This window comes from Schistocerca piceifrons, chromosome X, assembly GCF_021461385.2.
Source record: "Schistocerca piceifrons isolate TAMUIC-IGC-003096 chromosome X, iqSchPice1.1, whole genome shotgun sequence".
In the NCBI taxonomy this organism is placed as follows: domain Eukaryota; kingdom Metazoa; phylum Arthropoda; class Insecta; order Orthoptera; family Acrididae; genus Schistocerca; species Schistocerca piceifrons.
Genome location: NC_060149.1, coordinates 376,048,583 through 376,071,863, shown reverse-complemented (window position 1 = coordinate 376,071,863; position 23,281 = coordinate 376,048,583).

The window sequence follows — 23,281 nt, the reverse complement described above, 5'->3', positions numbered from 1 at the left end:
CTTCCTGCCTATCGATAACAGTTTGATTCATTGGCGTTTCGTTATTTAGGAATGTTTATTCTGCAACGTTGAGGATTTCATCCTCTTTCGTCCTCCTTTTCCTTACTGCGACCATATTTCTTTCCTTAGTATTAATTTCAGTTATTGGCAGCTCACGTACTATGTGCGGCACCTTTTTACTCACTTTTTATCACCTCTTTAATAACTGCTGGTCACGAACTTTTCACGGTGCCAAATACTTCCATTTACTCAATGCTATCAGGCCACGTCCTCTTCTCGACGTTCCTGTTTCTCCTTTTACTGCCACCTAACCTTCTGGTACCATAATACCTTGTGAAATCCTCCCACTCGCATTGCTTTAGTCCTGGGTACAGATATTCGATCTAATCACACTAACTTCTAATCCCTCACAAATCATTTTCGGAAATATTATCATTATTGAAACTGTTATCCGTGCTGTCTTCTTCGACTGTGAAAATGTTCAAGTTTTCTCCTGCCACGGTGTCGTTATCAATCAAAGCGGGTTCATTGTATTCTACTGTGACGCCCTCATTCTTTACTGATGCGGTACCTACAGCTTCCATACGGACAGCTGATTGATCTGATAAATTCGTTACTGGCAGGCATCAATGTCCAGCAGCTAGTATTTGTTTCATTGCCTGCCTGCAGTTACTGATTCCTGAGCACACTCGTAGCCACGCTTGCAGTGGTCTGCGGTTCTCAGCAGTCGCTTTCTCGTGTTCTTCATTCATTACGTCTTCGTCGTTACTGTTTCTTATGTTTGGGCCGTGAAAATTTGTCTAGTTACTTGTGTCACAACATATGCGGCCCTCAGTTTTCCGCGGTGCTGCTGTCGTGGTAATGGCGCGGTACAAATCCTCTAATGCGAGCTGCTGAAGTACCTCGACCTCTGCCACTTCATCGTTGAACCGTATTATTACGGTACCTATTACCGTCATTCTGTTCACTGTCAATGTGAGTACCTCTATTATTGTTGTTGTTTTGAAGATAATCACGATTTCATCTCCAGTTATCTTCATTCTCTACTCTTCCCAGACACGCAGAAAAACTATTATGATCGTTTCCCACATATTTCTTCGAATATTCTGGCAGATTTTTCAATTTCTCCCGCACATTTTCGTATTCGGATCGTTTTATGCTAAGAATTTAAATGCTATACTGGCATTTCCATAAGAATGACTTTTAAGAAGAAAATCCTAGCTCATTTCCTTTCATTAGTACTTTGGAGAAACTTTAACGATCCTTTTGTGAAAAACACGAGGAGCTATCAGAAAGAAGGCTCACTTGAATAATTATGACATTTACTACTCCACGAAGTTCGTTAAATGTAGTTAAAGAAAGCTATTACTTTTCAGTTCAATAATACAGGATCCTCATAAACATTTCAACACTTGAAATGGCATCCCACCTAGGTAAATGATAGTGATTAAAAATGGGTCTTCGATACAAAGTTTAAACAAAACAGATTAATTATTTTGATAAGAGACCAAATAACTGGCTAATACAATTATACGGTACTCTACTGAATGTTAGAGACATAGTGGTGGCTGGGGTGGTTTCCTGTGGCTACTCAAAAAGGTGGAAAAATTATCCATGGCTCTTACTGCGTAACAAGTTTTGAAAATTCTCTTCTTAGCGTCGGATGTCTGTTGTACGGAACTAACCAATGTATGCCATGAACAATAAGCCACTTTTCTTCCACATCCAAGGCTATATTTTATAATCTTACTGCTCTTCTTGCCTCGTTCACTACACAAGATGCGAACACTGTGCTCGCTAGCCACCAATTAATTCTTGCCACAAAGGAGTCTTGCAGTTACACCGCCAAATTCATCTTTTCTATTTCTGCCAAACCAGTTTCGTAGCGGGGGGAATTTCCTCCAGGTTCCATGCGCGAACCAGTATTGCAAGTAAAGATTCAAGATTCAACATTTCCATTCTTTTAGAGAATATTATTTCTAAAATTACATTTGTATTTCATTAAATGGGCATAAATAACGAACAAAACATTTTATAGGTGTAAAACAAAGAACATGGTTATATAGATGTCACATTAAATAAAAGCAGACAATGAAGTTATTTGAGATAACTGTAGAGAATATAGGTGTTATAATTGGCGGTTTAACTGTCTTTGTCCTTCTTTAAAGGCCTGATTATCCCGATCGCGAAGCCAACAGGGAGACCAGGGCTTGAGAATTACTGCCCTCTGACCTTGCTCAGCGACTTTAAAGTCATCACAAGGCTTCTGGCAGTGCGACTTAAGATCGTCTTGCCGAGAGTTATTTCTACATAACAAACGTCAATGGAAGCAGCTAATAATATGCATGCCGCGCTTAGTGGCTATTGGGATGTGGTAGCCCTAGCAGTAGCTTGTCGCCTTGGAGGTGCCCTGACAACGGTGTACTTTGACCATGCTTTTGACGGGGTAGACCATTATTTGTTTGCAGCAGTGACGACCCGCATGGCTTTCCCACCGGCCTTTATCAGTGAAATCATATGACCTCTCCATGGCACATCATCCTAAAGTGCTGGTTAATAAACGTGGTGTGGCGGGTCCCCTGTCAGTTTCGCGATCTGTCTGCCAGCGTTGCCCACTCTCAATTATGTTACATGCAGTTGCTCTTGAAGCAGTTATCTGAGGATTGCAGAGTTGTCGGTCAGAGATAACACTGCGACGACACACGTTTCATTACAGGGCATATCAGTTCACCTCGTTTTTCTGGCCAGACCTGGCCCTGAGATGATGCCGGTACGGGAATCATTCACGTAATACGGGACGGCGGCGTGTGATTGTACGAAAGTGGACAAGTCTTGGGCAATGAATACTGGTAGAACCCTCCTGGAGGAGAGTGTAGCACACCCCTGCAGATGATGGACACTCTTAAATGACTGGGAACTCTTTCTACCCGCTGTTATCTGCCGCATGGTGACGATGAATTATAGACACCTTCTACAGGCAGTCCGAACGGGCGTCAGGATGCACTTGTTACTAGCGTTGGATATGGCCCGACGAGTCACCTTCATCAACAACTATATGGCTTTCAGAATACCACATCTGGCTCATATTCTCCCTATGACGGCGGTGATGGTACAAGGAGCACTGGCGGTAATCGGTTATTTCGTTAGCGCTGGACGTATCCTCAAGATACGCTACGAATCCCTCATTCTCCCCACTCGCCACAGTGTATTTGTCAACGTCCGTGTGAGGGCAGCTGCACCGTATTTCGGCATAGTATTTAAGCTATGGACTCATCACCGCAATAATATCACTCGTCCCCGGATTCAGTCACCAATGCCTGCGTCCCTCCTTCCGCCCACTGCCATTGCACACATCGCGCCATCTCTCTCACATATAAGACCGTTTTCCTTGAATATAGCTATGTGTATGCTGACTTCCCCAGCGCAAGAGCACCAAAGACCGAGGGAGATAGATCTTCTAATGAAAAGGAATCATGCCCGGAATGCAACTGAAGCGCCGTCCCATGGCTCTATGGCCCGTTGTGTGGCACGCCATTCTCCACGGCGATATTGTTTTACGGCGCGCGCCTCCTGGCACCTTATCGTTAATGAGAAACACGAGATGTGAATTCGTCTGCACAGTATCGGTATGTCTAACTCTCCCCTCCGATTGCAGCGTCGTCTGATGGATACGAACGGACATCGCCCTAGTGTGTGGATCCTCAGAAGACGTATGGCTGCTGGTACGGAGATTCCTAGCCTTTTATCTTCCAGCTGTGCCACACGTGATCGAGCCATATAGAATACTCTACCAGGAAGACACACATTTTCCGCATATGAAGACCCACGCTTTGACGTGGATCAAAGGACTATCAGTTTACTGTCTTCTCTGAGACGGTACATAGGACGTTGTTACAGGAACGTGACTCTTTTATGAAACTTGCCCCATACCGTAAGTTTTTTGCGAGGTATTGGGGTACCGTTATCAGGGATCTCCCACGCAGTTAGGGAGTACTGAGAAGTAGAAGATGACATATGATGCCATCGTTACTGACTCTGACGTGAAACACGGAACTACGAATATATTCGCCGAGAAGAAGAGCGTGTCCAAGCGCCAGTTGTGCGCCGGGGATCTACAACTCGTTATTTTGTCGCTTTTGCTGGATGGACTCTTCCTTATTTTTTTTGTAGACATCTGAAAAAGAAAAAAAAAAGATCTCTTATGGTAAAGCATGTCAGCAACCTGGGTATTTAACTTACATTTTCTTCTCCTTACTTATAGTATGTATTATTTGTAGTTGATGATTATACAGGAACATTAAATACGTACATTTTCTTAGTGCCTTTGATATACAGTGTCAAAAACTATCATACAATCTATCTTATTAAAAATGGAAATTGCCTCCACCGTTTTCCATTCTCTAGGAATGCTTCGTTACTCCAGCGATGTACTATGAGCCGCTGTTAAAAGAGGAGTAAACTCCTTCACATTAACCGTGTAGTATAGCACACCTATGTCACTGTTTCCAGTTGCATTGTCTCCCTTGGGGGATTCTAGAACTTTTTCTATTCCACAATGACGTACCTCAATATGATCAACGAAATGAGGTATTACGAGTCTCTGCAGTGAAACAATTATCTTCATATAAATAGAAATTAGAAAGCATGAGGAGTCGAGATATTGTAATAGGAATTGCGTGTGCTAAATTGGTAACTGTATTAGCATACTATTATAGAGTTTTCGTAAGAGCCGATGTATCGGAAGCCAAATGATTTCGTAATGGCGAGACCAATGGTTTCCAAAATATCGATTATGTTCAGTGTTAAGTAATTCCTGCATTCTCAACCGCATTATGATCAGCTGATGCACGTTCCTCTCTCCCTATCCCTCTCTCTCTCTCTCTCTCTCTCTCTCTCTTTCTCCCTGTCTTGATTTCCCAGCGTTTATCCTAGCATATGAAGTCCGCTGTTTTCATGTTTTCGCAAACATTACTGATTTCAGCTATGTGGCCATATGTCCTTCCTGCCACGGAAGGCCGCAGTTGACCCAGAGGAGGAAAGCTATGTGCACCATCTCTCTGTGAATCGTGCAAGTTCAGTTCTTTGTGCGAGGAAAACCGTTTAAAAGCCTCACTCCAGCCGTCCGGTAGACCAGACCAATTTAAAACCTATTCTTAAAGATAGTTTAATGTAGAATTGACACATAGCTATTCTTATTGTTTACAGGAACAATTATGAGCATTTTCACTTACATAATATTTGTAATTATAATATATAGATATGCTCCCTCTGACACTTTTTTCCATTAATGGCAGACGCTTGGAAGCTACAACTCGTAGATGTACAAACTAAAGAGCTGTTATAAAATTTTAATTCAATGTCGATACCAGAAGCTATACTGTCTTTTAGCTTATTTCAAAGATATTTCATTTTCTAAATTGTTTTAGTGGACCACCTCCATACCTGTCAGTACTTGCGACTGCCACGCTGAGGAACCCAGCTCAGTATGTGTTGTGTATTACTTTGTACACAACTTAAAGGGAGGTGGGCTACACAGCAGTGAAGCGGCTGTCATCGTAGGGAAGCTGGACAGCACCGGGAATTTTAAGCGAATGTGTAAATACAGTAAACAGTAGTTTTACTTAACTTGTAGCTTCCTCCAAGCGTTCCAAATTAACTTTACAAAAGAACAAACAACAATAAAGTCCAGCCCTTACAAGAAGCAAACCAAAGAATGTCGTGCAGTGTGAGACTTACGCTACTAATGCGCGACCGAACTGTAAAAGGCCGATTAAGACTGAAGACTGTCGAAGACCGATTGAGACTGGCCATGTAGCTGCCACAGTCCATCCTATATCGCGGCGGCAGAAAGCGCTCATCGTCGGATCCGCTGGAAGAGTGGTTGCGTTTGCATGTCAACTGTGAGACGCCGGTGAGGATGTTATCGACCTATGCTACCACAGTGTCCAGTAATGTCATGAATGTTTCTTTGGTGAAGTGACTGGAACGAGGAGTACTCGCGTTGTGTGTGGTGTGAGGAGCTACTTGAATGAGAAGGCCTGGAAAGCCGAGAACTGCCAGAAGCGCTGGATGCTAACACCATGTCCTGGCATACTGCATCAAAATGAAAAAATCCAGCATAGCCACATAGCTCTGTAACTAACTAGGCGAGACCTGTATATGCTTAGAAGTAGCCGTTGTAGGGGTATGGCTTTAACGTGGGAGGTGAAAGATATAATATTGTCCAAATGGGGTACCCTGTATTGACAAATTGTTGCCATTTGGTCTCTGTAACTTCTTTTATTACTCTACACGAGTAAATTTTATCTTTCCTGATCGTAGAGGTGTCATCGAATGTAATTTCACTTTTCCAAATCGAGTTCAGTTACTGCCGATTTCTGTCGGTAGTTGTAGCCGCCTCTCCTCCCCAATCCGACGTTTCTCTATAGTGCATACAGTCTGCTTGATGTGATCCTGTCCGTTAGAAAGCGATATTTTGCATTTACCGAAACTTATGCAGCCTAAAGTATGATTCACAGACCACAAGAGTTGGCATATTTTAAATGGACGCCTGAGGTCTTGTGTTATAAAATCTTTCGTGTCACTGATTCACAGAATGGTAGAAGCAGGACCAGCAGACACATTAAGAAGTAATTCCCTTACAGTCATATAACGCAGGTTTTTATGGCCAGTATTTGCGTCCTTGGTGAGAGTTGTCTTATATATTCTGGGCTGTAGTCCAAGGCATATTTCTCTGCCTAATGTTTTTTCTTCCAGACATCTTCAGACACCACAACCATTCAGAAAGCAGTTACAGCAGTTGCACCTACTAGGATACCATCTTGAGACATTGTTGTTAATATCGACGGTGTAGTCTGTCTCTACCTAAGCCAGCTGGAATCCATCAGGCTGTTACTTAGGAGAAGACCACATAGCAGAAACATAAAGAAAGGTGAGATGAAGGTTCCCCCGAGGTTTACGTTCTGACAAATACGTTCTAAATTTTCCAGCGCATAATGGCAATAATACAGTGGTTCTGAAGAAGGACGATTTCTGCAGTAAAATTCTGGATATGCACATACGGGAAAAGGTCACAACGCCAAAAAATAATTAATGTGGAGTAATGAAATTTCGGGAGTACATTTGTCTGGGTAACATACTTAACTGATTGACACTGTCAGATAGATCACAGGCTAATGTAAGCGTGAGAAAAGCCATTGCAATGTGAAATGCTCATGCATTAACATCCGATGTATCCGCCAGAATGTTGAAAGCAAGCACGCAAACGTGCATAGACTGTCTTGTACAGGTGCCGGATGTCAGTTTGTGGGATGGAGTTCGATGCGTGTGGCAGTTGATCGTTCAATACAGGGACGGTTAACGCTGTCTGTGAATGACGCTGGAGTTGTCGTCCGATGATGTCCCATACGTGCTTGTTTGGAGATAGAGCAGGCCAAGGCAATATGTCGACACTCTGAAGAGCATGTTGGGTTTCAACAGCGGTATGCGAGCGATGATTATGCTGCTGGAGAACACCCCCTGGAATGCTGTTCATGAATGGCAGCTCAACCGGTCGAAGTACCAGAGTGACATAATATTTTTCGGTCATGGTGCGTGGGACAGCCACGAGAATGCCCCTTTGTCTTACGAAATCGCACCTCAGGCCATAACTGAAGGTTCACGTCAAGTGTGTCTAGCACACTGGCAGGGTGACTACAAGTTTTCAACTGGCCACCTTTCAGCCAGCACCCGGCCATCACTGGCACCCAGGCGGAACCAGCTTTCATAAGAAAATGCAACAGATTTCCACACTGCCCTTCAATGAGCTCACTTGCAGTCATTTATAGGAAAAACGGACACATATTACTAAAGAGTCTGGTCATTTTATCGAAAAATTAAAATCCTGCAAGTTGATTACTACTAATATTATGGTTAGTTTTGATGTTGTAACACTGTTTAACAATGGTTCCTCTCAAGTAGGTGACGTCGCAGTTGGAAAGTATTTTCGCAAAGTAAATCTCAGACGTCTGTAAACATTGTCTGAAAGCAACTTCATTTCATTGAAACAACAAACTCTGTGATCAAACTGATGGTATGGCTCTTGTGAACCCACACAGCACTGATGTACCGAATTTTTGTGTGGAAATATTTGAAGAAGCAACCGTCACACGGTGAAGAAGAAACCTCATGTTGGTCTCGGTCCGTTCATCATATCTTCAGTACGTGGCCTCACGGAGAAAAAGAACTCCCAGAATTTCTAAATATACTAGATGCCATTAATTCTAATATAAACTTCACTACGGAAAAAGAGAAAGAAGGTAAATCACTTTTTTGGATGAACAGATACTAACAAACCGTGACGGAACTTCGGGGCACAAAGTCTATAGGCAGCCCTCTCACACGGATAGATACTTTCACACAAATTTCAAATACCTTTGCAAACAGAAAAGTGAAGTTACCAAAATATTGGCGGACTAGGTTAAAATAATCTGTGAGCGACAGTACTCGGAGGAAGAGCTCGGTCGTTTAATAACTGACATCAGTAGAAACGAGTGTTCGTACAGAGAGATAAATAGGGCAGTATGTCTGGAGCTTCTAATGAAAAAGAACTTCGAGGAGCAAGCCCTGTCGTCATCCGAATGGAAACCTACTTGCTTTTTCCGTTACGTGGACGACACGTTCGTCATCTGGCCACATGGTATGGATAAACTCCTTGACTTCCTTACACATCTAAACTCCATACACCCCAACATCAAATTCACTACGGAGACTGAAACGGAGGGTAAATTACCTTTCCTTGACGTCTTGGTCAAGAGAAGGGCTGACGGCTCCCTAGGTCATGGGGTGTATCGGAAGACAACGCACACCGATCTGTGTTTGCACGCAGACAGCTGCCACCACCCTTCACAGAGGAATGGGGTACTTAAAACTCTAGTACATAGGGCGCGCACTATCTCTGACGCAGAGAGTCTACCCCAGGAATTGGAACATCTGAGAACTGTATTTCGAGAAAATGGGTACTCAGAGTGGCAGATTCAACGTGCGCTCCGCCCAACCACTACAGCACAACCTGGGGAGATGGATGAAATCACGAGGGAGGAGGTAAGTACTGCGTTTATTCCATATACAGGCGCACTCTCGGGGAAAATCGACCGCCTTTTGAAGAAACACCAGGTCGAAACTGTGTTTTGTCCTCCGAATAAAACTCGTGCACTGGAGGGGAGCGCCGTAGATGACCTCGGTTTGAGGAAGGCCGGCGTGTACCAGATTCCGTGCCAGTGTGGCAAGTCGTATATTGGTCAGACGATGCGTACCGTCGAGGATCGATGCCGTGAACACCAGAGGCACACTCGACTGATGTATCCGAGCAAGTCGGCGGTCGCTGAACATTGTTTGTCGGAAAATCACGCTATGGAGTATGAACGCACGAGGATTCTGGTACAGATGTCGAGATACTGGGACAGCGTTGTTAGAGAGGCCATCGAAATTCGCACCAATGACGACCTCATAAACCGTGACTGTGGCTATAATCTTAGCAAGGCTTGGGAACCAGCGATTGGGTTAATCAAGAGTAAATCGAGCAAACGCATAGTTCTGACGATCACGGCGGACAGAGCCATCACACCGACGTCATTTCAGACGCCGTCGCAATCTGTTCCACCGCTCGACCGTGGCGCGGGGCACGGACGGCGGAGTGAGCGCGCCGCGGGCGGAGGGTATTTAAATCTGCCGCCGCCGCGACCGAACCCAGTTCCCCCTGAGCTGCCATAGCGTACGGACCTCCGTGCCGGCACGTTCACAGGAGCTTAGTCCGTCAGTTCCCCTGATGATGGCGACATGTATGATCGCCGAAATATTGTGCTCGTTGGACACTGTAGACCGGCAGTACACCCGTGGATATTTTGATTATCAAATACGCCGGGAGAAACTCAAGAATCACAATATTCAGATACATTACATTCTTCAACAAGATTACTGAGCTCATACATGCTGAAGCAAATTCTCCTGAAGACGCCCAGAGACACATTTAATGGTAAGTTAAAACACAATATAAACCAACAGATAAAGAAGTAATATCAGTAGCAGGTGAGTATGTTGAGTGGACTTGGGATGCTTTTATTGCAATTAGTTATTATGAAAGAATGGAATTGATTATATTATATTATATTTACAACAATTTTCAGTTTGTAATTACACAGAAAATTTTTTTATAGGCATAATATAATTTAATATACTTCAATTAATTTGTTAAAAAGTATGTGCAATAAAAACATGCCAAGTGCACCCAATGTACCCACTTACTACTATATATAAAAATCCATACCAATTTTGGCACACTAGATAATTAAAGTTTATTCCTACTACTATCTAAGTAAAATTCATGTAGAGTGCAATAAAATTTTAGTTGAAAATAATGGGCATTTTCAATGCACTAGAATTAACTCCAAAAAAATTAATTTTCTGTATCATATTCAGTGGGAAATGGCCACTCTCCTTAAGATTACTATGAAAAAATCAGAGAATTTAAAGCAAAATTTCTGCATCATGAAGTTCACTATCATTATTTTTACGTTTCTTCATTGCTTTATATCTCAGTTTTATATTCTCTCCTTCAAAACACTGAAAATTCTAGCTGCTAATACTTTTATAAATCTGTCTGGCATAGTAATTTGAAATTCATTATTCAGTTCCAATCTTATTTTATCTCCATATCCAGTACTCAAATATTCACTACCAGAAATGTTACATAAAAAATTTACTTGTAGCTCACTAATCTTTTTAAACAAATTAGTATTGCTAGCATTGTTGAACTTCTTCAGTAACAGTTCCAATTAAATAGAATAAAGATTAATTAACCAAATTTAAAATCTGTGATGCTGTATCATAATTTTCAGAACTATTCCTTTATTATACTCAAATGAAAATTCTTTTTTTAACTTGTTTCTTGATTAAATTTTTAGTTTTTACATATCTAGTTATTTGGCTGTACACTAGCTGTATCTTTTCTTTCACTTCATCCTCAGTTACTTTTATCATAGATTAACCATTCAGCTTTTGAATATTCTTATAATTTAAAGTTAATACCTTAATTTTCATCTCTCTATTTTTATGATTTTTTTTAAAATATTAAGTTTTAGGTACAATTGAAGCCCAATCTGTAATCGATTTATTTATTTGAGTCCATTCACCTAGCATACAAACTGTTTCCACAGCATTTCTACCATTATCAATATATTCTATACTTTGTCTGTCCAAATATATAATAGCTTTTCTTAGTTTATCTGAGTCGCACATTTGATGTGGTGAATACTACTATAAAATATATTTCTATCTGTCTTATTTTCCACGTATTAATCCTTAAAACTGTTGTTCATGTGAACCATATTGTCATTAATAAAATTTATATCTAGAATATCAAATCCCTCATCCTGTAGTACCCCATTCAATTTTTGTAAATCTGCAACCTACTCAGTTTTACTCATATTTTGTTGTTCTCCTAATTTCCCACTTAATGAATTTATAAATATCTTAGCAACAACTCTTTTCACTGGATTGCCTTTTATCTTAGCAGTATCTAAGTCAATACCTATTTTCTTACAAATTTTATACACATCTTATTGGTTTCTAACGTATGGGGTCTGGTTTATAATTTTATTTTCATTCTTCAGTTCTTCCCACAATTTTTTTTAAAAAACATATTGTTTTTATTTCTAACTGCCACACTTTATATGTATCTAATATTTTTTACATAGGTGCCACTGTTTCACATTTTATTAGCACATACTGCTTTTTTGGAATAACATCTTGGCTGATATATTTTTGTTGGATGGTCTTCAGAATAATAAATGTAATATTGTACAGTTGGATATAGACTACACACATCAATACAGCCTTTTTTGTGTTAACACTATCTGCTTTCGATCTTCATTTTACTCTATTTGTATGACTGAATAAAAAGCAACTCGTGGATTCAGTTTTCCTTTCAATCTTTATCTAATACAGCACTTTTTCTGTTAGGTAAATATTTATATCTGTATAGTCATACAAAGTACAGTAATTTTTAGATAACACAGTGGATATACATTAGCTATTTCTAGCAGCTGTTTTCTTAGTTCTAAACAAACTCTTCTTAATATACATACTTCAGTATTGCAGTATTCGTTAATTTCTTTCTTCATTTTGAGCAGATAATTCTATTTAAATTTTTAGCTGTGTCATTTGAAAAATCTTTTACTATCTTTTGGTTTTATAGCATCAGCACAATAATATTTGATATCAGGAATTGGTCCTATGTAATTTTTATTTTCCCTTGTAATGAATAAATGTGGAAGGTTACCTTTCTTTGATTGTTTCAAATCAAATGCTTCTGGAAATTAGCTAAGTTTTCCTTGTATAAAACTGCTGCTACCTATAATTTTTAGGCTATATTATTTATCTGCAATAACATTAAATTAGTTCCTATGTAGACAGTAATAGCTTTATTGTATTTTCAACACAGTGCTTGAGAATGAATTGTGAATCATATCTTTAGCATAATGAACTATAAATCTATTCATTCATTAGGTAATTATAATCCACCTATAAAATTCTTCATATACTTTAAATTTATGGGCAGTATCACCATTAAAATTGTGAACTATTGTGAGATTTGGAATATGTATTCCTGTTACTTCTTGAACTTCATAATCAAACCACATTCAGTATAGGTACAGGGAATTCTCTTTGGGGATTCTCTTTTATGATAGTTTTCCTATAGCTAAATTATTGCAATCTGAACATTTAAAAATATAATAATTTTGATATTCTCCTTTAGGACAAGCACAATTTATACTTCAGTTTTGACCACCTATGACTACATGTTCTTCACTAAATTTTCTTTCACATACACCACCTTTTTGTATTTTGGATTGCATGTAACACTAAGGACTTTTAATTTCTACTTTTAGATCATAGTTTCTACAATTGTCAAAGCCACAGTTTTGTACTTTTGATCTTGAACAAATCCTTTTACGTTCTTCACGTTTATAAACCACATCACAAATTTGTTAATGATGGTTTAAACGTTCTTCATTATAACAGTATCTATTAAGGTTTTCACATTATGCCAAATGTTCCACAGTATTGTGCTCTGTACAATTGCTTAATATACATGATTATTATTCTTTCTATCTTGCATTTATGTTCGTTCTTGTTGTTATATATTTTGTTACATTTATCACAGAAATATGATGATCCTAAGAATGCTGACATTCTGTTAATTACATTAAAAGCTTGAGGCTGTTGGCAATAGGCATCACTGTGGGGTTCCGGATGGGGGTTTGTCAGGGACGGCCAGCTCGTCCCACGCATCCCCCGATCGGACTACGACTGTGGCTGCCCGGGATACTGCCCGCGTTGAGGCTGATCCCTCACCTGTGGTAGAGTGGGAGGTCGTCTCAAGGTGTGGCAGGGGGCGAAAGACATTCCAGAGGGCTGAACGGAAGGTTCAAATCAAATGGCTCTGAGCACTATGGGACTCAACTGCCGTGGTCATTAGTCCCCTAGAACTTAGAACTAGTTAAACCTAACTAACCTAAGGACATCACAAACATCCATGCCCGAGGCAGGATTCGAACCTGCGACCGTAGCGGTCTTGCGGTTCCAGACTGCAGCGCCTTTAACCGCACGGCCCTGAAAGGAAGGCCTCTCCAGTTTGTCTGACGAACCAGTTTCAGGCTCTGTCTCAGGCTGATACTGATCTTCGGCCTGGCATGGCTGCTTGTCCTGTTCCAGAGGTTGCCCCTCAGTCTGCAAGATCCGGGCGGTCGCAGAGGGTGGGCTTACTGGTAGTTGGGAGCTCCAACGTCAGGCGCGTAATGGGGCCCCTTAGGGATATGGCAGCAAGAGAGGGGAAGAAAACCAATGTGCACTCCGTGTGTATACCGGGGGGAGTCATTCCAGATGTGGAAAGGGTCCTTCTGGATGCCATGAAGGGTACAGGGCGCACCCATGTGCAGGTGGTCGCTCATGTCGGCACCAATGATGTGTGTCGCTATGGATCCGAGGAAATCCTCTCTGGCTTCCGGCGGCTATCTGATTTGGTGAAGACTGCCAATCTCGCTAGCGGGATGAAAGCAGAGCTCACTATCTGCAGCATCGTCGACAGGACTGATTGCGGACCTTTGGTACAGAGCCGAGTGGAGGGTCTGAATCAGAGGCTGAGACGGTTCTGCGACCGTGTGGGCTGCAGATTCCTCGACTTGCGCCACAGGGTGGTGGGGTTTCGGGCTCCGCTGGGTAGGTCAGGAGTCCACTACACGCAACAAGCGGCTACACGGGTAGCAGGGGTTGTGTGGCGTGGGCTGGGCAGTTTTTTAGGTTAGATGGCCTTGGGCAAGTACAGAAGGGGCAACAGCCTCAACAGGTGCAGGGCAAAGTCAGGACATGCGGGGACCAAGCAGCAATCGGTATTGTAATTGTAAACTGTCGAAGCTGCGTTGGTACAAGTACCGGAACTTCAAGCGCTGATAGAAAGCACCGAAGCTGAAATCGTTATAGGTACAGAAAGCTGGTTGAAGCCAGAGATAAATTCTGCCGAAATTTTTACAAATGTACAGACGGTGTTTAGAAAGGATAGATTGCATGCAACCGGTGGTGGAGTGTTCGTCGCTGTTAGTAGTAGTTTATCCTGTAGTGAAGTAGAAGTGGATAGTTCCTGTGAATTATTATGGGTGGAGGTTACACTCAACAACCGAGCTAGGTTAATAATTGGCTCCTTTTACCGACCTCCCCACTCAGCAGCATTAGTGGCAGAACAACTGAGAGAAAATTTGGAATACATTTCACATAAATTTTCTCAGCATGTTATAGTCTTAGGTGGAGATTTCAATTTACCAGATATAGACTGGGACACTCAGATGTTTAAGACGGGTGGTAGGGACAGAGCATCGAGTGACATTATACTGAGTGCACTATCCGAAAATTACCTCGAGCAATTAAACAGAGAACCGACTCGTGGAGATAACATCTTGGACCTACTGATAACAAACAGACCCGAACTTTTCGACTCCGTATGTAGAGAACAGGGAATCAGTGATCATAAGGCCGTTGCAGCATCCCTGAATATGGAAGTTAGTAGGAATATAAAAAAAAGGAGGAAGGTTTATCTGTTTAGCAAGAGTAATAGAAGGCAGATTTCAGACTACCTAACAGATCAAAACGAAAATTTCTATTCCGACACTGACAATGTTGAATGTTTATGGAAAAATTCAAGGTAATCGTAAAATGCGTTTTAGACAGGTACGTGCCGAGTAAAACTGTAAGGGACGGGAATAATCCACCGTGGTACAACAACAAAGTTAGGAAACTACTGCCAAAGCAAAGAGAGCTTCACTCTAAGTTTAAACGCAGCCGAAAACCTCTCAGACAAACAGAAGCTAAACGATGTCAAAGTTAGCGTATGGAGGGCTATGCGTGAAGCGTTCAGTGAATTCGAAAGTAAAATTCAATGTACCGACTTGACAGAAAATCCTAGGAAGTTCTGGTCTTACGTTAAATCAGTAAGTGGCTCGAAACAGCATATCCAGACACTCCGGGATGATGATGGCATTGAAACAGAGGATGACACGCGTAAAGCTGAAATACTAAACACCTTTTTCCAAAGCTGTTTCACAGAGGAAGACCGCACTGCAGTTCCTTCTCTAAATCCTCGTACAAACGAAAAAATGGCAGACATCGAAATAAGTGTACAAGGAATAGAAAAGCAACTGGAATCACTCAACAGAGGGAAGTCCACTGGAGCTGACGGGATACCAATTCGATTCTACACAGAGTACGCGAAAGAACTTGCCCCCCTTCTAACAGCCGTGTACCGAAAGTCTCTAGAGGAACGGAAGGTTCCAAATGATTGGAAAACAGCACAGGTAGTCCCAGTCTTCAAGAAGGGTCGTTGAGCAGATGCGCTAAACTATAGACCTATATCTCCGACGTCGATCTGTTCTAGAATTTTAGAACATGTTTTTTGCTCGAGTATCATGTCGTTTTTGGAAACCCAGAATCTACTATGTAGGAATCAACATGGATTCCGGAAACAGCGATCGTGTGAGACCCAACTCGCTTTATTTGTTCATAAGACCCAGAAAATATTAGATACAGGCTCCCAGGTAGATGCTATTTTTCTTGACTTCCGGAAGGCGTTCGATACAGTTCCGCACTGTCGCCTGATAAACAAAGTGGGAGCCTACGGGATATCAGAGCAGCTGTGTGGCTGGATTGAAGAGTTTTAGCAAACAGAACACAGCATGTTGTTATCAATGGAGAGACGTCTACAGACGTTAAAGTAACCTCTGGCGTGCCACAGGGGAGTGTTATGGGACCATTGCTTTTCACAATATATATAAATGACCTAGCAGATAGTGTCGGAAGTCCCATGCGGCTTTTCGCGGATGATGCTGTAGTATACAGAGAAGTTGCAGCATTAGAAAATTGTAGCGAAATGCAGGATGATCTGCAGCGGATAGGCACTTGGTGCAGGGAGTGGCAACTGACCCTTAACATAGACAAATGTAATGTATTGCGAATACATAGAAAGAAGGATCCTTTATTGTATGATTATATGATAGCGGAACAAACACTGGAAGCAGTTACTTCTGTAAAATATCTGGGAGTATGCGTGCGGAACGATTTGAAGTGGAACGATCATATGAAATTAATTGTTGGTAAGGCGGGTACCAGGTTGAGATTCATTGGGAGAGTCCTTAGAAAATGTAGTCCATCAACAAAGGAGGTGGCTTACAAAACACTCGTTCGACCTATACTTGAGTATTGCTCATCAGTGTGGGATCCGTACCAGATCGGGTTGACGGAGGAGATAGAGAGGATCCAAAGAAGAGCGGCGCGTTTCGTCACAGGGTTATTTGGTAACCGTGATAGCGTTACGGAGATGTTTAACAAACTCGAGTGGCAGACTCTGCAAGAGAGGCGCTCTGCATCGCGGTGTAGCTTGCTCGCCAGGTTTCGAGAGGGTGCGTTTCTGGATGAGGTATCGAATATATTGCTTCCCCCTACTTATACCTCCCGAGGAGATCACGAATGTAAAATTAGAGAGATTAGAGCGCGCACGGAGGCTTTCAGACAGTCGTTTTTCCCGCGAACCATACGCGACTGGAACAGGAAAGGGAGGTAATGACAGTGGCACGTAAAGTGCCCTCCGCCACACACCGTTGGTTGGCCTGCGGAGTATAAATGTAGATGTAGATGTAAAATAATGGCTATTTTTATAAAGATGTATTTGTATTGCCTCTCAGAACCATGATAGAGAACTAAATTGAAATTTTCAGCACATACTATATTTCTTTGAATATCCAGTAGCTCCACAAAATTTTTGATATCATCTAGGATACTTCTTGGTTGTATTCGCCTAAATGATTACATAATATCTGGTTAAATGTGTTTGTTTTTTGGAACTATCTCATTTTCTCAATTTCACGAGTAGTTTGTCCTGTACCTTAGATTAAATCTGTGTAATATGTTAATGCACTATAACGTTGTTGCCACATAATAAGCCTAGCAACAATTACAGCTTATCTGCATATACATTCTCAATGTATTCTGAAGCATTTCACGGTGTTAGAACTAATTGAATAAGTCTGATAACTTTCTTCACACATTGCTAACAGCAATATTAGGTCCATACTCTATTTGAAGAGCACGTTTTAGGCAGTATTTGGCAGTATTTGACCCGCTATTCACTCTCTTTAACGAACGCTCACTCGCACACCTCTGTTTGATTACCTGACTATAGATGTTTCCTTTGTTCTCTCCCTCTAGTATAGCAGTTCCATTTAGTATAGTTACTACAAAGAAAGACGTTACATTGGACTGAAATATTGTTTCACCCTTAATTAAACAGGTTAATGATAAAAGCGTAGTAAAACATTGTCTAAAAACTATAGAAAAAAACCATGCATCGTAAGTATAACATTCCCGTAAATGAGAAAAGAGAGGAAGACATTATAATATCACTCAGAATTAGTAGTATCTTCACAAGCTTGCACTGGATCGATGTGTTCACAGTAGGACAAAATAATTCATCGCAAAAGGTATCCACAGGTAATCAGAAAAGAACATTCTGGTGGCTTTCGCAACAGAAACACGATAAGGAACGTAAATCTACAATTAGACCGTTATCATCATGGCTGCGATATAAACTGACGCTACTGCTCTCTCGGTATCTAAGAAGGATCTTAACTTCACGCCAACACCTTGAAATTTTGCGAATTAATAAGCGATGTGGAACAATCAGTTTGCAAGATGTCTGTTGAGAAAGTTAATGAAATTTTCTGTGTAACGAGCCGGATCCTTTCAAAATGTAAACCTTGATCTCCTAATTTGTCAGCGGCATCCTTATACTACTCAAGGGTCCTCTCATCTTTGTTCTGTCAGCTGGATAGGTCAATGCAAGCGTCATTTTGGAACAAACGTATTGTGAATCTAAGGTCTGGTTGATGTTGGTGGAGGTTACCAGTGAAATTTCCGGTGTAATTCAGTGATAAGAATAATGAGGATTGCGTCAGAGCTACTGAAGTGACAGTCGTTGGAAAACGAGTTTTATTAAAAATTATATCCCTCAGGCAATTTTAGGTTTTACGTAAACTGAAAGTGGAGGGGGAAGAAACGAAAGGAACAAATGATAAGGGCTGCGTTGGTTCTTTATGTGGAATCAGCGGGGACGAGTGAAAATGTGTGCCAGGCTGGAACTCAAATCCAGGATCTGCTCTTACTGAGCAGTTGCGTTAAGCACTGTGCCATCCGGAAATAGAGTTTATCGCAAATGAGCGTACTATGTCGACACGCTCCGAGGGCGACTCACATTCCCTCCTAGCGCCAAATACCTGCAGTCCCCCTGAGGTCGAACGTATAAGTGCATCCGCACTGAAGGGTGTGGATTCTGGTGTCGGTCCGAAAAAACAGACACCATGCGTTCGTACAATATTTAAGGTTCATGATCCGACTAAGGTATACAAGACATACATTACGGCCCATTAGGTGATCGGTGTATAGTCTGCCAAAACACCAGTAGGTAGTGAAGTAAATCATGAATGACGTCAAATGGTTCAAATGGCTCTGAGCACTATGGGACTTAGCTTCTAAGGTCATCAGTCCCCTAGAACTTAGAACTACTTAAACCTAACTAACCTAAGGACATCACACACATCCATGCCCGAGGCAGGATTCGAACCTGCGACCGTAGCGGTCGCGTGGTTGGAGACTGTAGCGCCTAGAACCGCTCGGCCACTCCGGCCGGCTAAATGATGTCATCGATGACGTCAAAGATGACTGTATTGGGTACACATTCCGTGAGTTCTTTAGCTGCTTCCGTATCACTCTGTTTCTGTTCAGTACATTACGTTCCAGGTTCATTAGTTGAGTGATATGCCACTCTACCGTTGATTACACGCCTACTTCATCTTACATTTGACCTATCGTCATATTAAGCTCTTACACATCATCTTTGTTTGCTGTCCCAGATACTGTTTTTATGAAGGTACCACCTGCATTGATCCATCCCCTCTTTCTACATACAGCTGCTTGAGGTTCTACATCAGTCAGTTGCACCATCTATGCTGTTAACATGTCATACGGAAGTTGCAGCTCCTGGTATTCGTCGTCATCTCAGAGATCATGGCTTCTTTCTGTGCTTCCTGATATATCTCCCTGAATATCTCTTGTAGCTTGGTAATCTCGTTTCTAACTTTTGGTACTCACGAAAAGTTATTTTTAGGATGTCCCTGCTATTACTCCATCTAGTGAAAAGGAATCCCGTCAGTTCTCCTTCCTTTTTCAAAGAGACTATCCGCATGATAAAAACAGGAATGACTCGCACTAGCATCTTCTTATCCCCTAACATACAATTCAAATAGCATACTATAAAACAAAGAGAATAAAAGACCATGAAAATGTTCACAGTAGACTATTTCCTTGCTCCAAGTCGGTATGGTGCCCTGTGCACATAAGAATATCTGGTAGCACATTCGCGTTAACCTCCCTTGGTTTTTTGCCTTTCTGTGGTGCTGTTACCGGAATCTGCGGTAAAGCAGAAGGCAGGAAGAAGGGAGATTAGGGTTTACCGTGCCGTCGACATTGTAATTAGAGATAAAGCACAAGTTTGGACAAGATCAAGGGTGGGGAGAGGAAATCGGCAGTGCCCTTTCAAAGAAATCGACCTGTGATTTCCTGGAGTGATTTAGGGAAATGACGGAAAACCTAAATATGTATGGCCGGACATGAATTCAAACCATCGGCCTACAGCATGCATCTGCGGTAAAGCACGTATCACACCATCGAATGGCTTCAGCTAATCTGTAGAATGGAATTTTTGGTGGGTAACTGTATCTTAACACTTGCACGGAAGGTCATCTCTATAACCTGATATAGACAGTTAAATTTCGTCATAAATTTCTTGTTTTTCCTTTCTGATATGCATGAATTGATAACCAACACACATTGTCCAACTCTCAGTCGTGGAAGCTGACTTGTTGGCTGCCTCACACGTAATTATCTTTCCACTGTTTTTGCATTGTCGAAATCTTTGCCTACCTCTTGCATTCTTTTCGCAAATTTCGATCTTAGTACTTTGCAAGGAGACAACATATTTATTCCCTTGTAGGGAGCGGAACAGTACTAGTATGGACTTTAGAACTGTATACGCTGATGACATAAATGAGGTATGTGTCCCAATCTCAGTGTTGGCTGTTGACGTAGAGACTCACCATCTTTGATTTTGTTCAGTGAACACATTCCATACGTCCATTTGCTTGTGGATGAAATAGACGCGTCCATAATTTGCAAACACGACATAGGTAATTCAGCGAATGAGATAAGAAATTACTACCATGATCTGCTAGTAAGGTTTCTGGCACACCAAATTTAAGAATTCAGTTATTCACTAACGCCGTTGCCGCCATAGCAGCTTGCTGGTCAAGAATTGCTGTCATTGATATAGCCCTCAAAAAATGGCGAATGACTGTTAATATGAATTTATTACTCGCCGGAGTTCTTTTGTATGGACACAGAATACCAAGCCATATCATTTGAAGGGATTATATGCGCTAAGCATCCTCTCAAGAGGAAGCTTTCTATGGCCGAGATCTGCCCGCAGTGTGCATGGTGTGTACTTCTGCATTTATTGATCCACATCACATTTCCTTGCATACCATTAAAACTTTTCAGCCTCTCTCCTGTCAGTCGCTCTGTAGCTCAACGACCTCACAAAACTTGGTCATGTGCCTGTTGTAACACTTCGTTCCTCAGCGACCACAGAACCATTACATGCGGTTCACATTTTGTATACCCAGAAAATTAGCCTTCGTGTGCTGAAAACTGTAGCTGTGATCTAAATTTCTGACAGTTCACATCCTGGCCCGCGTACAGTGTAAGGGCGCCACTGTACAGAATGTGGTCCCAGCGGCCAATAGCGACGTACCCTATCGTGTATTTAAGCGCCTGCCTCTCACTCAGCGACGCAGTCTGATATTCGCGTGAGTCTCTCCATATCTCGCTTACAGACATCGTGTTTACTTTGCTTGTTTCCGTGTCCGAGTGGACGTTGTTTATTTCGTGAGGTTTTCGCTTGTGACCTCGTTGCTTCTTGCATGTTGCTGTTCTTGGTGTCTTACTCGGTCGTCTGTCGTTGTGTGTGTCAATCCTTTCCCGTTCGTTCGTCTTGTTTGTTCGCGGGCCGCTCCCGTTCGGTCCAGCCACACTTTCGTTGACAGCCACCCCGCGAACGGAACGGTCGCGATTACAACAGTGCTTTCCATGAACTATCACTGGTCTCTGTAATATTTTCTAGTAGTAGTTGTTCAATAAATTCTTCCATGAGTATTTGTAAATGCTTCGGTATGCCATTTGGCCTCCTATAAGCTGGAGCTCTACTCCCTGTCGGTATGTCATTGTGGTTATTAGGAGTCACAGGTAATGGACCCTGTGTATTAAACAAATCCTTAAACTGTAAGAATATTCAGTACTACATGAATAAAAGAATATAATAAGGATTAGGGATTAAAATACAAATGAGAATCGCATCACAAATATATCAGTTTTTAAAACGTAAATTCGCTTATCATTATATTCAAGCCATGATGACGCATCGTAAATATAGTACCACTTGACATTACAGATAACCAACATCAGTTAAACTGAGCTTGCTGCTTACATTTCAAAGCTACTGACCTCGAAATTTGACGTATGTTGTAACTAGTGCCCCCTTTATTACTTTCATTTACATTCTTTACTTTTTAAAGTTATTTAAATTAAAAAATATGAGAACAGTTCATAAAATTACAATGGTATTCTTCAACACCAATATACATTTAGAGATCATGATAAAACGAGAAGGAAGTATTCACTCGTAGTTGGCACAAATTAAAATACTAATTATATTTTCTGAAACTAAAACCAATACCAATATTAAAAAACAAGTTATAAATCCCGTAAACATCTAGTAGCATGAGTGCGTAGTTATCTCTTCTAAACAGGATTACATTATGAAAAGTGACTTATACTATTGTTAAATATAACCCAGTGTTACGATCTCAAGGAAAACGCAACTTACAAAAGACATAAAATCTTATCACTGTTTTTTATAGAAACATATTTAACTTGGTGTGGTATCTATAATAGTATTAACACATACTCTGACAGCAGCTACTGGGAAAACGGCTTGGTTCATGAGTCTTCATGTAGCACAACATAGAGCCGTACTTTTGAGGTTTTTGCATCTCTCTTTGGACTTAAGAAAGTCTCTTTTCTCTATTAATATGATGGCTTTCGTAGATCTCCGAAAACTGAGTGCTTTACGTTGCCGACTCCTAACTGAGCAAGGTGACATGGGGAGATCTCCGTTCAACAGGACATCCAAAAGACTGGTTGTGGTAGGTATCTGACCTATCCATATCCTCTTCCTCAAAATTATCCAATGTGGCAATCATTAGTCCCTTTGTTTTGCTCGTGTCGTCCACACCGAAATTGTCCAGGCTAACAGGGACCATATATTCTCCATTTACGTTACTTACGCACACTACGGTTCTGCATGCAAAACAGTGCATTTTATCCCAATGCTCATTGTCCTCCAGTGGTTCAACTACACATAACATTTCCTGTGGTTAATCTGTCTCACGGATACACAAACTAATTTCCCTGTGCCTGATACACAAACTAATTTCCCTGTGCCTGATGGCACGTTATCATGAGAACCCCTCTTCAGCAAGCGTATATGCAGTGTAAGCGTTGACACATCCGTCATAGGTGTGCCTTGTCACAA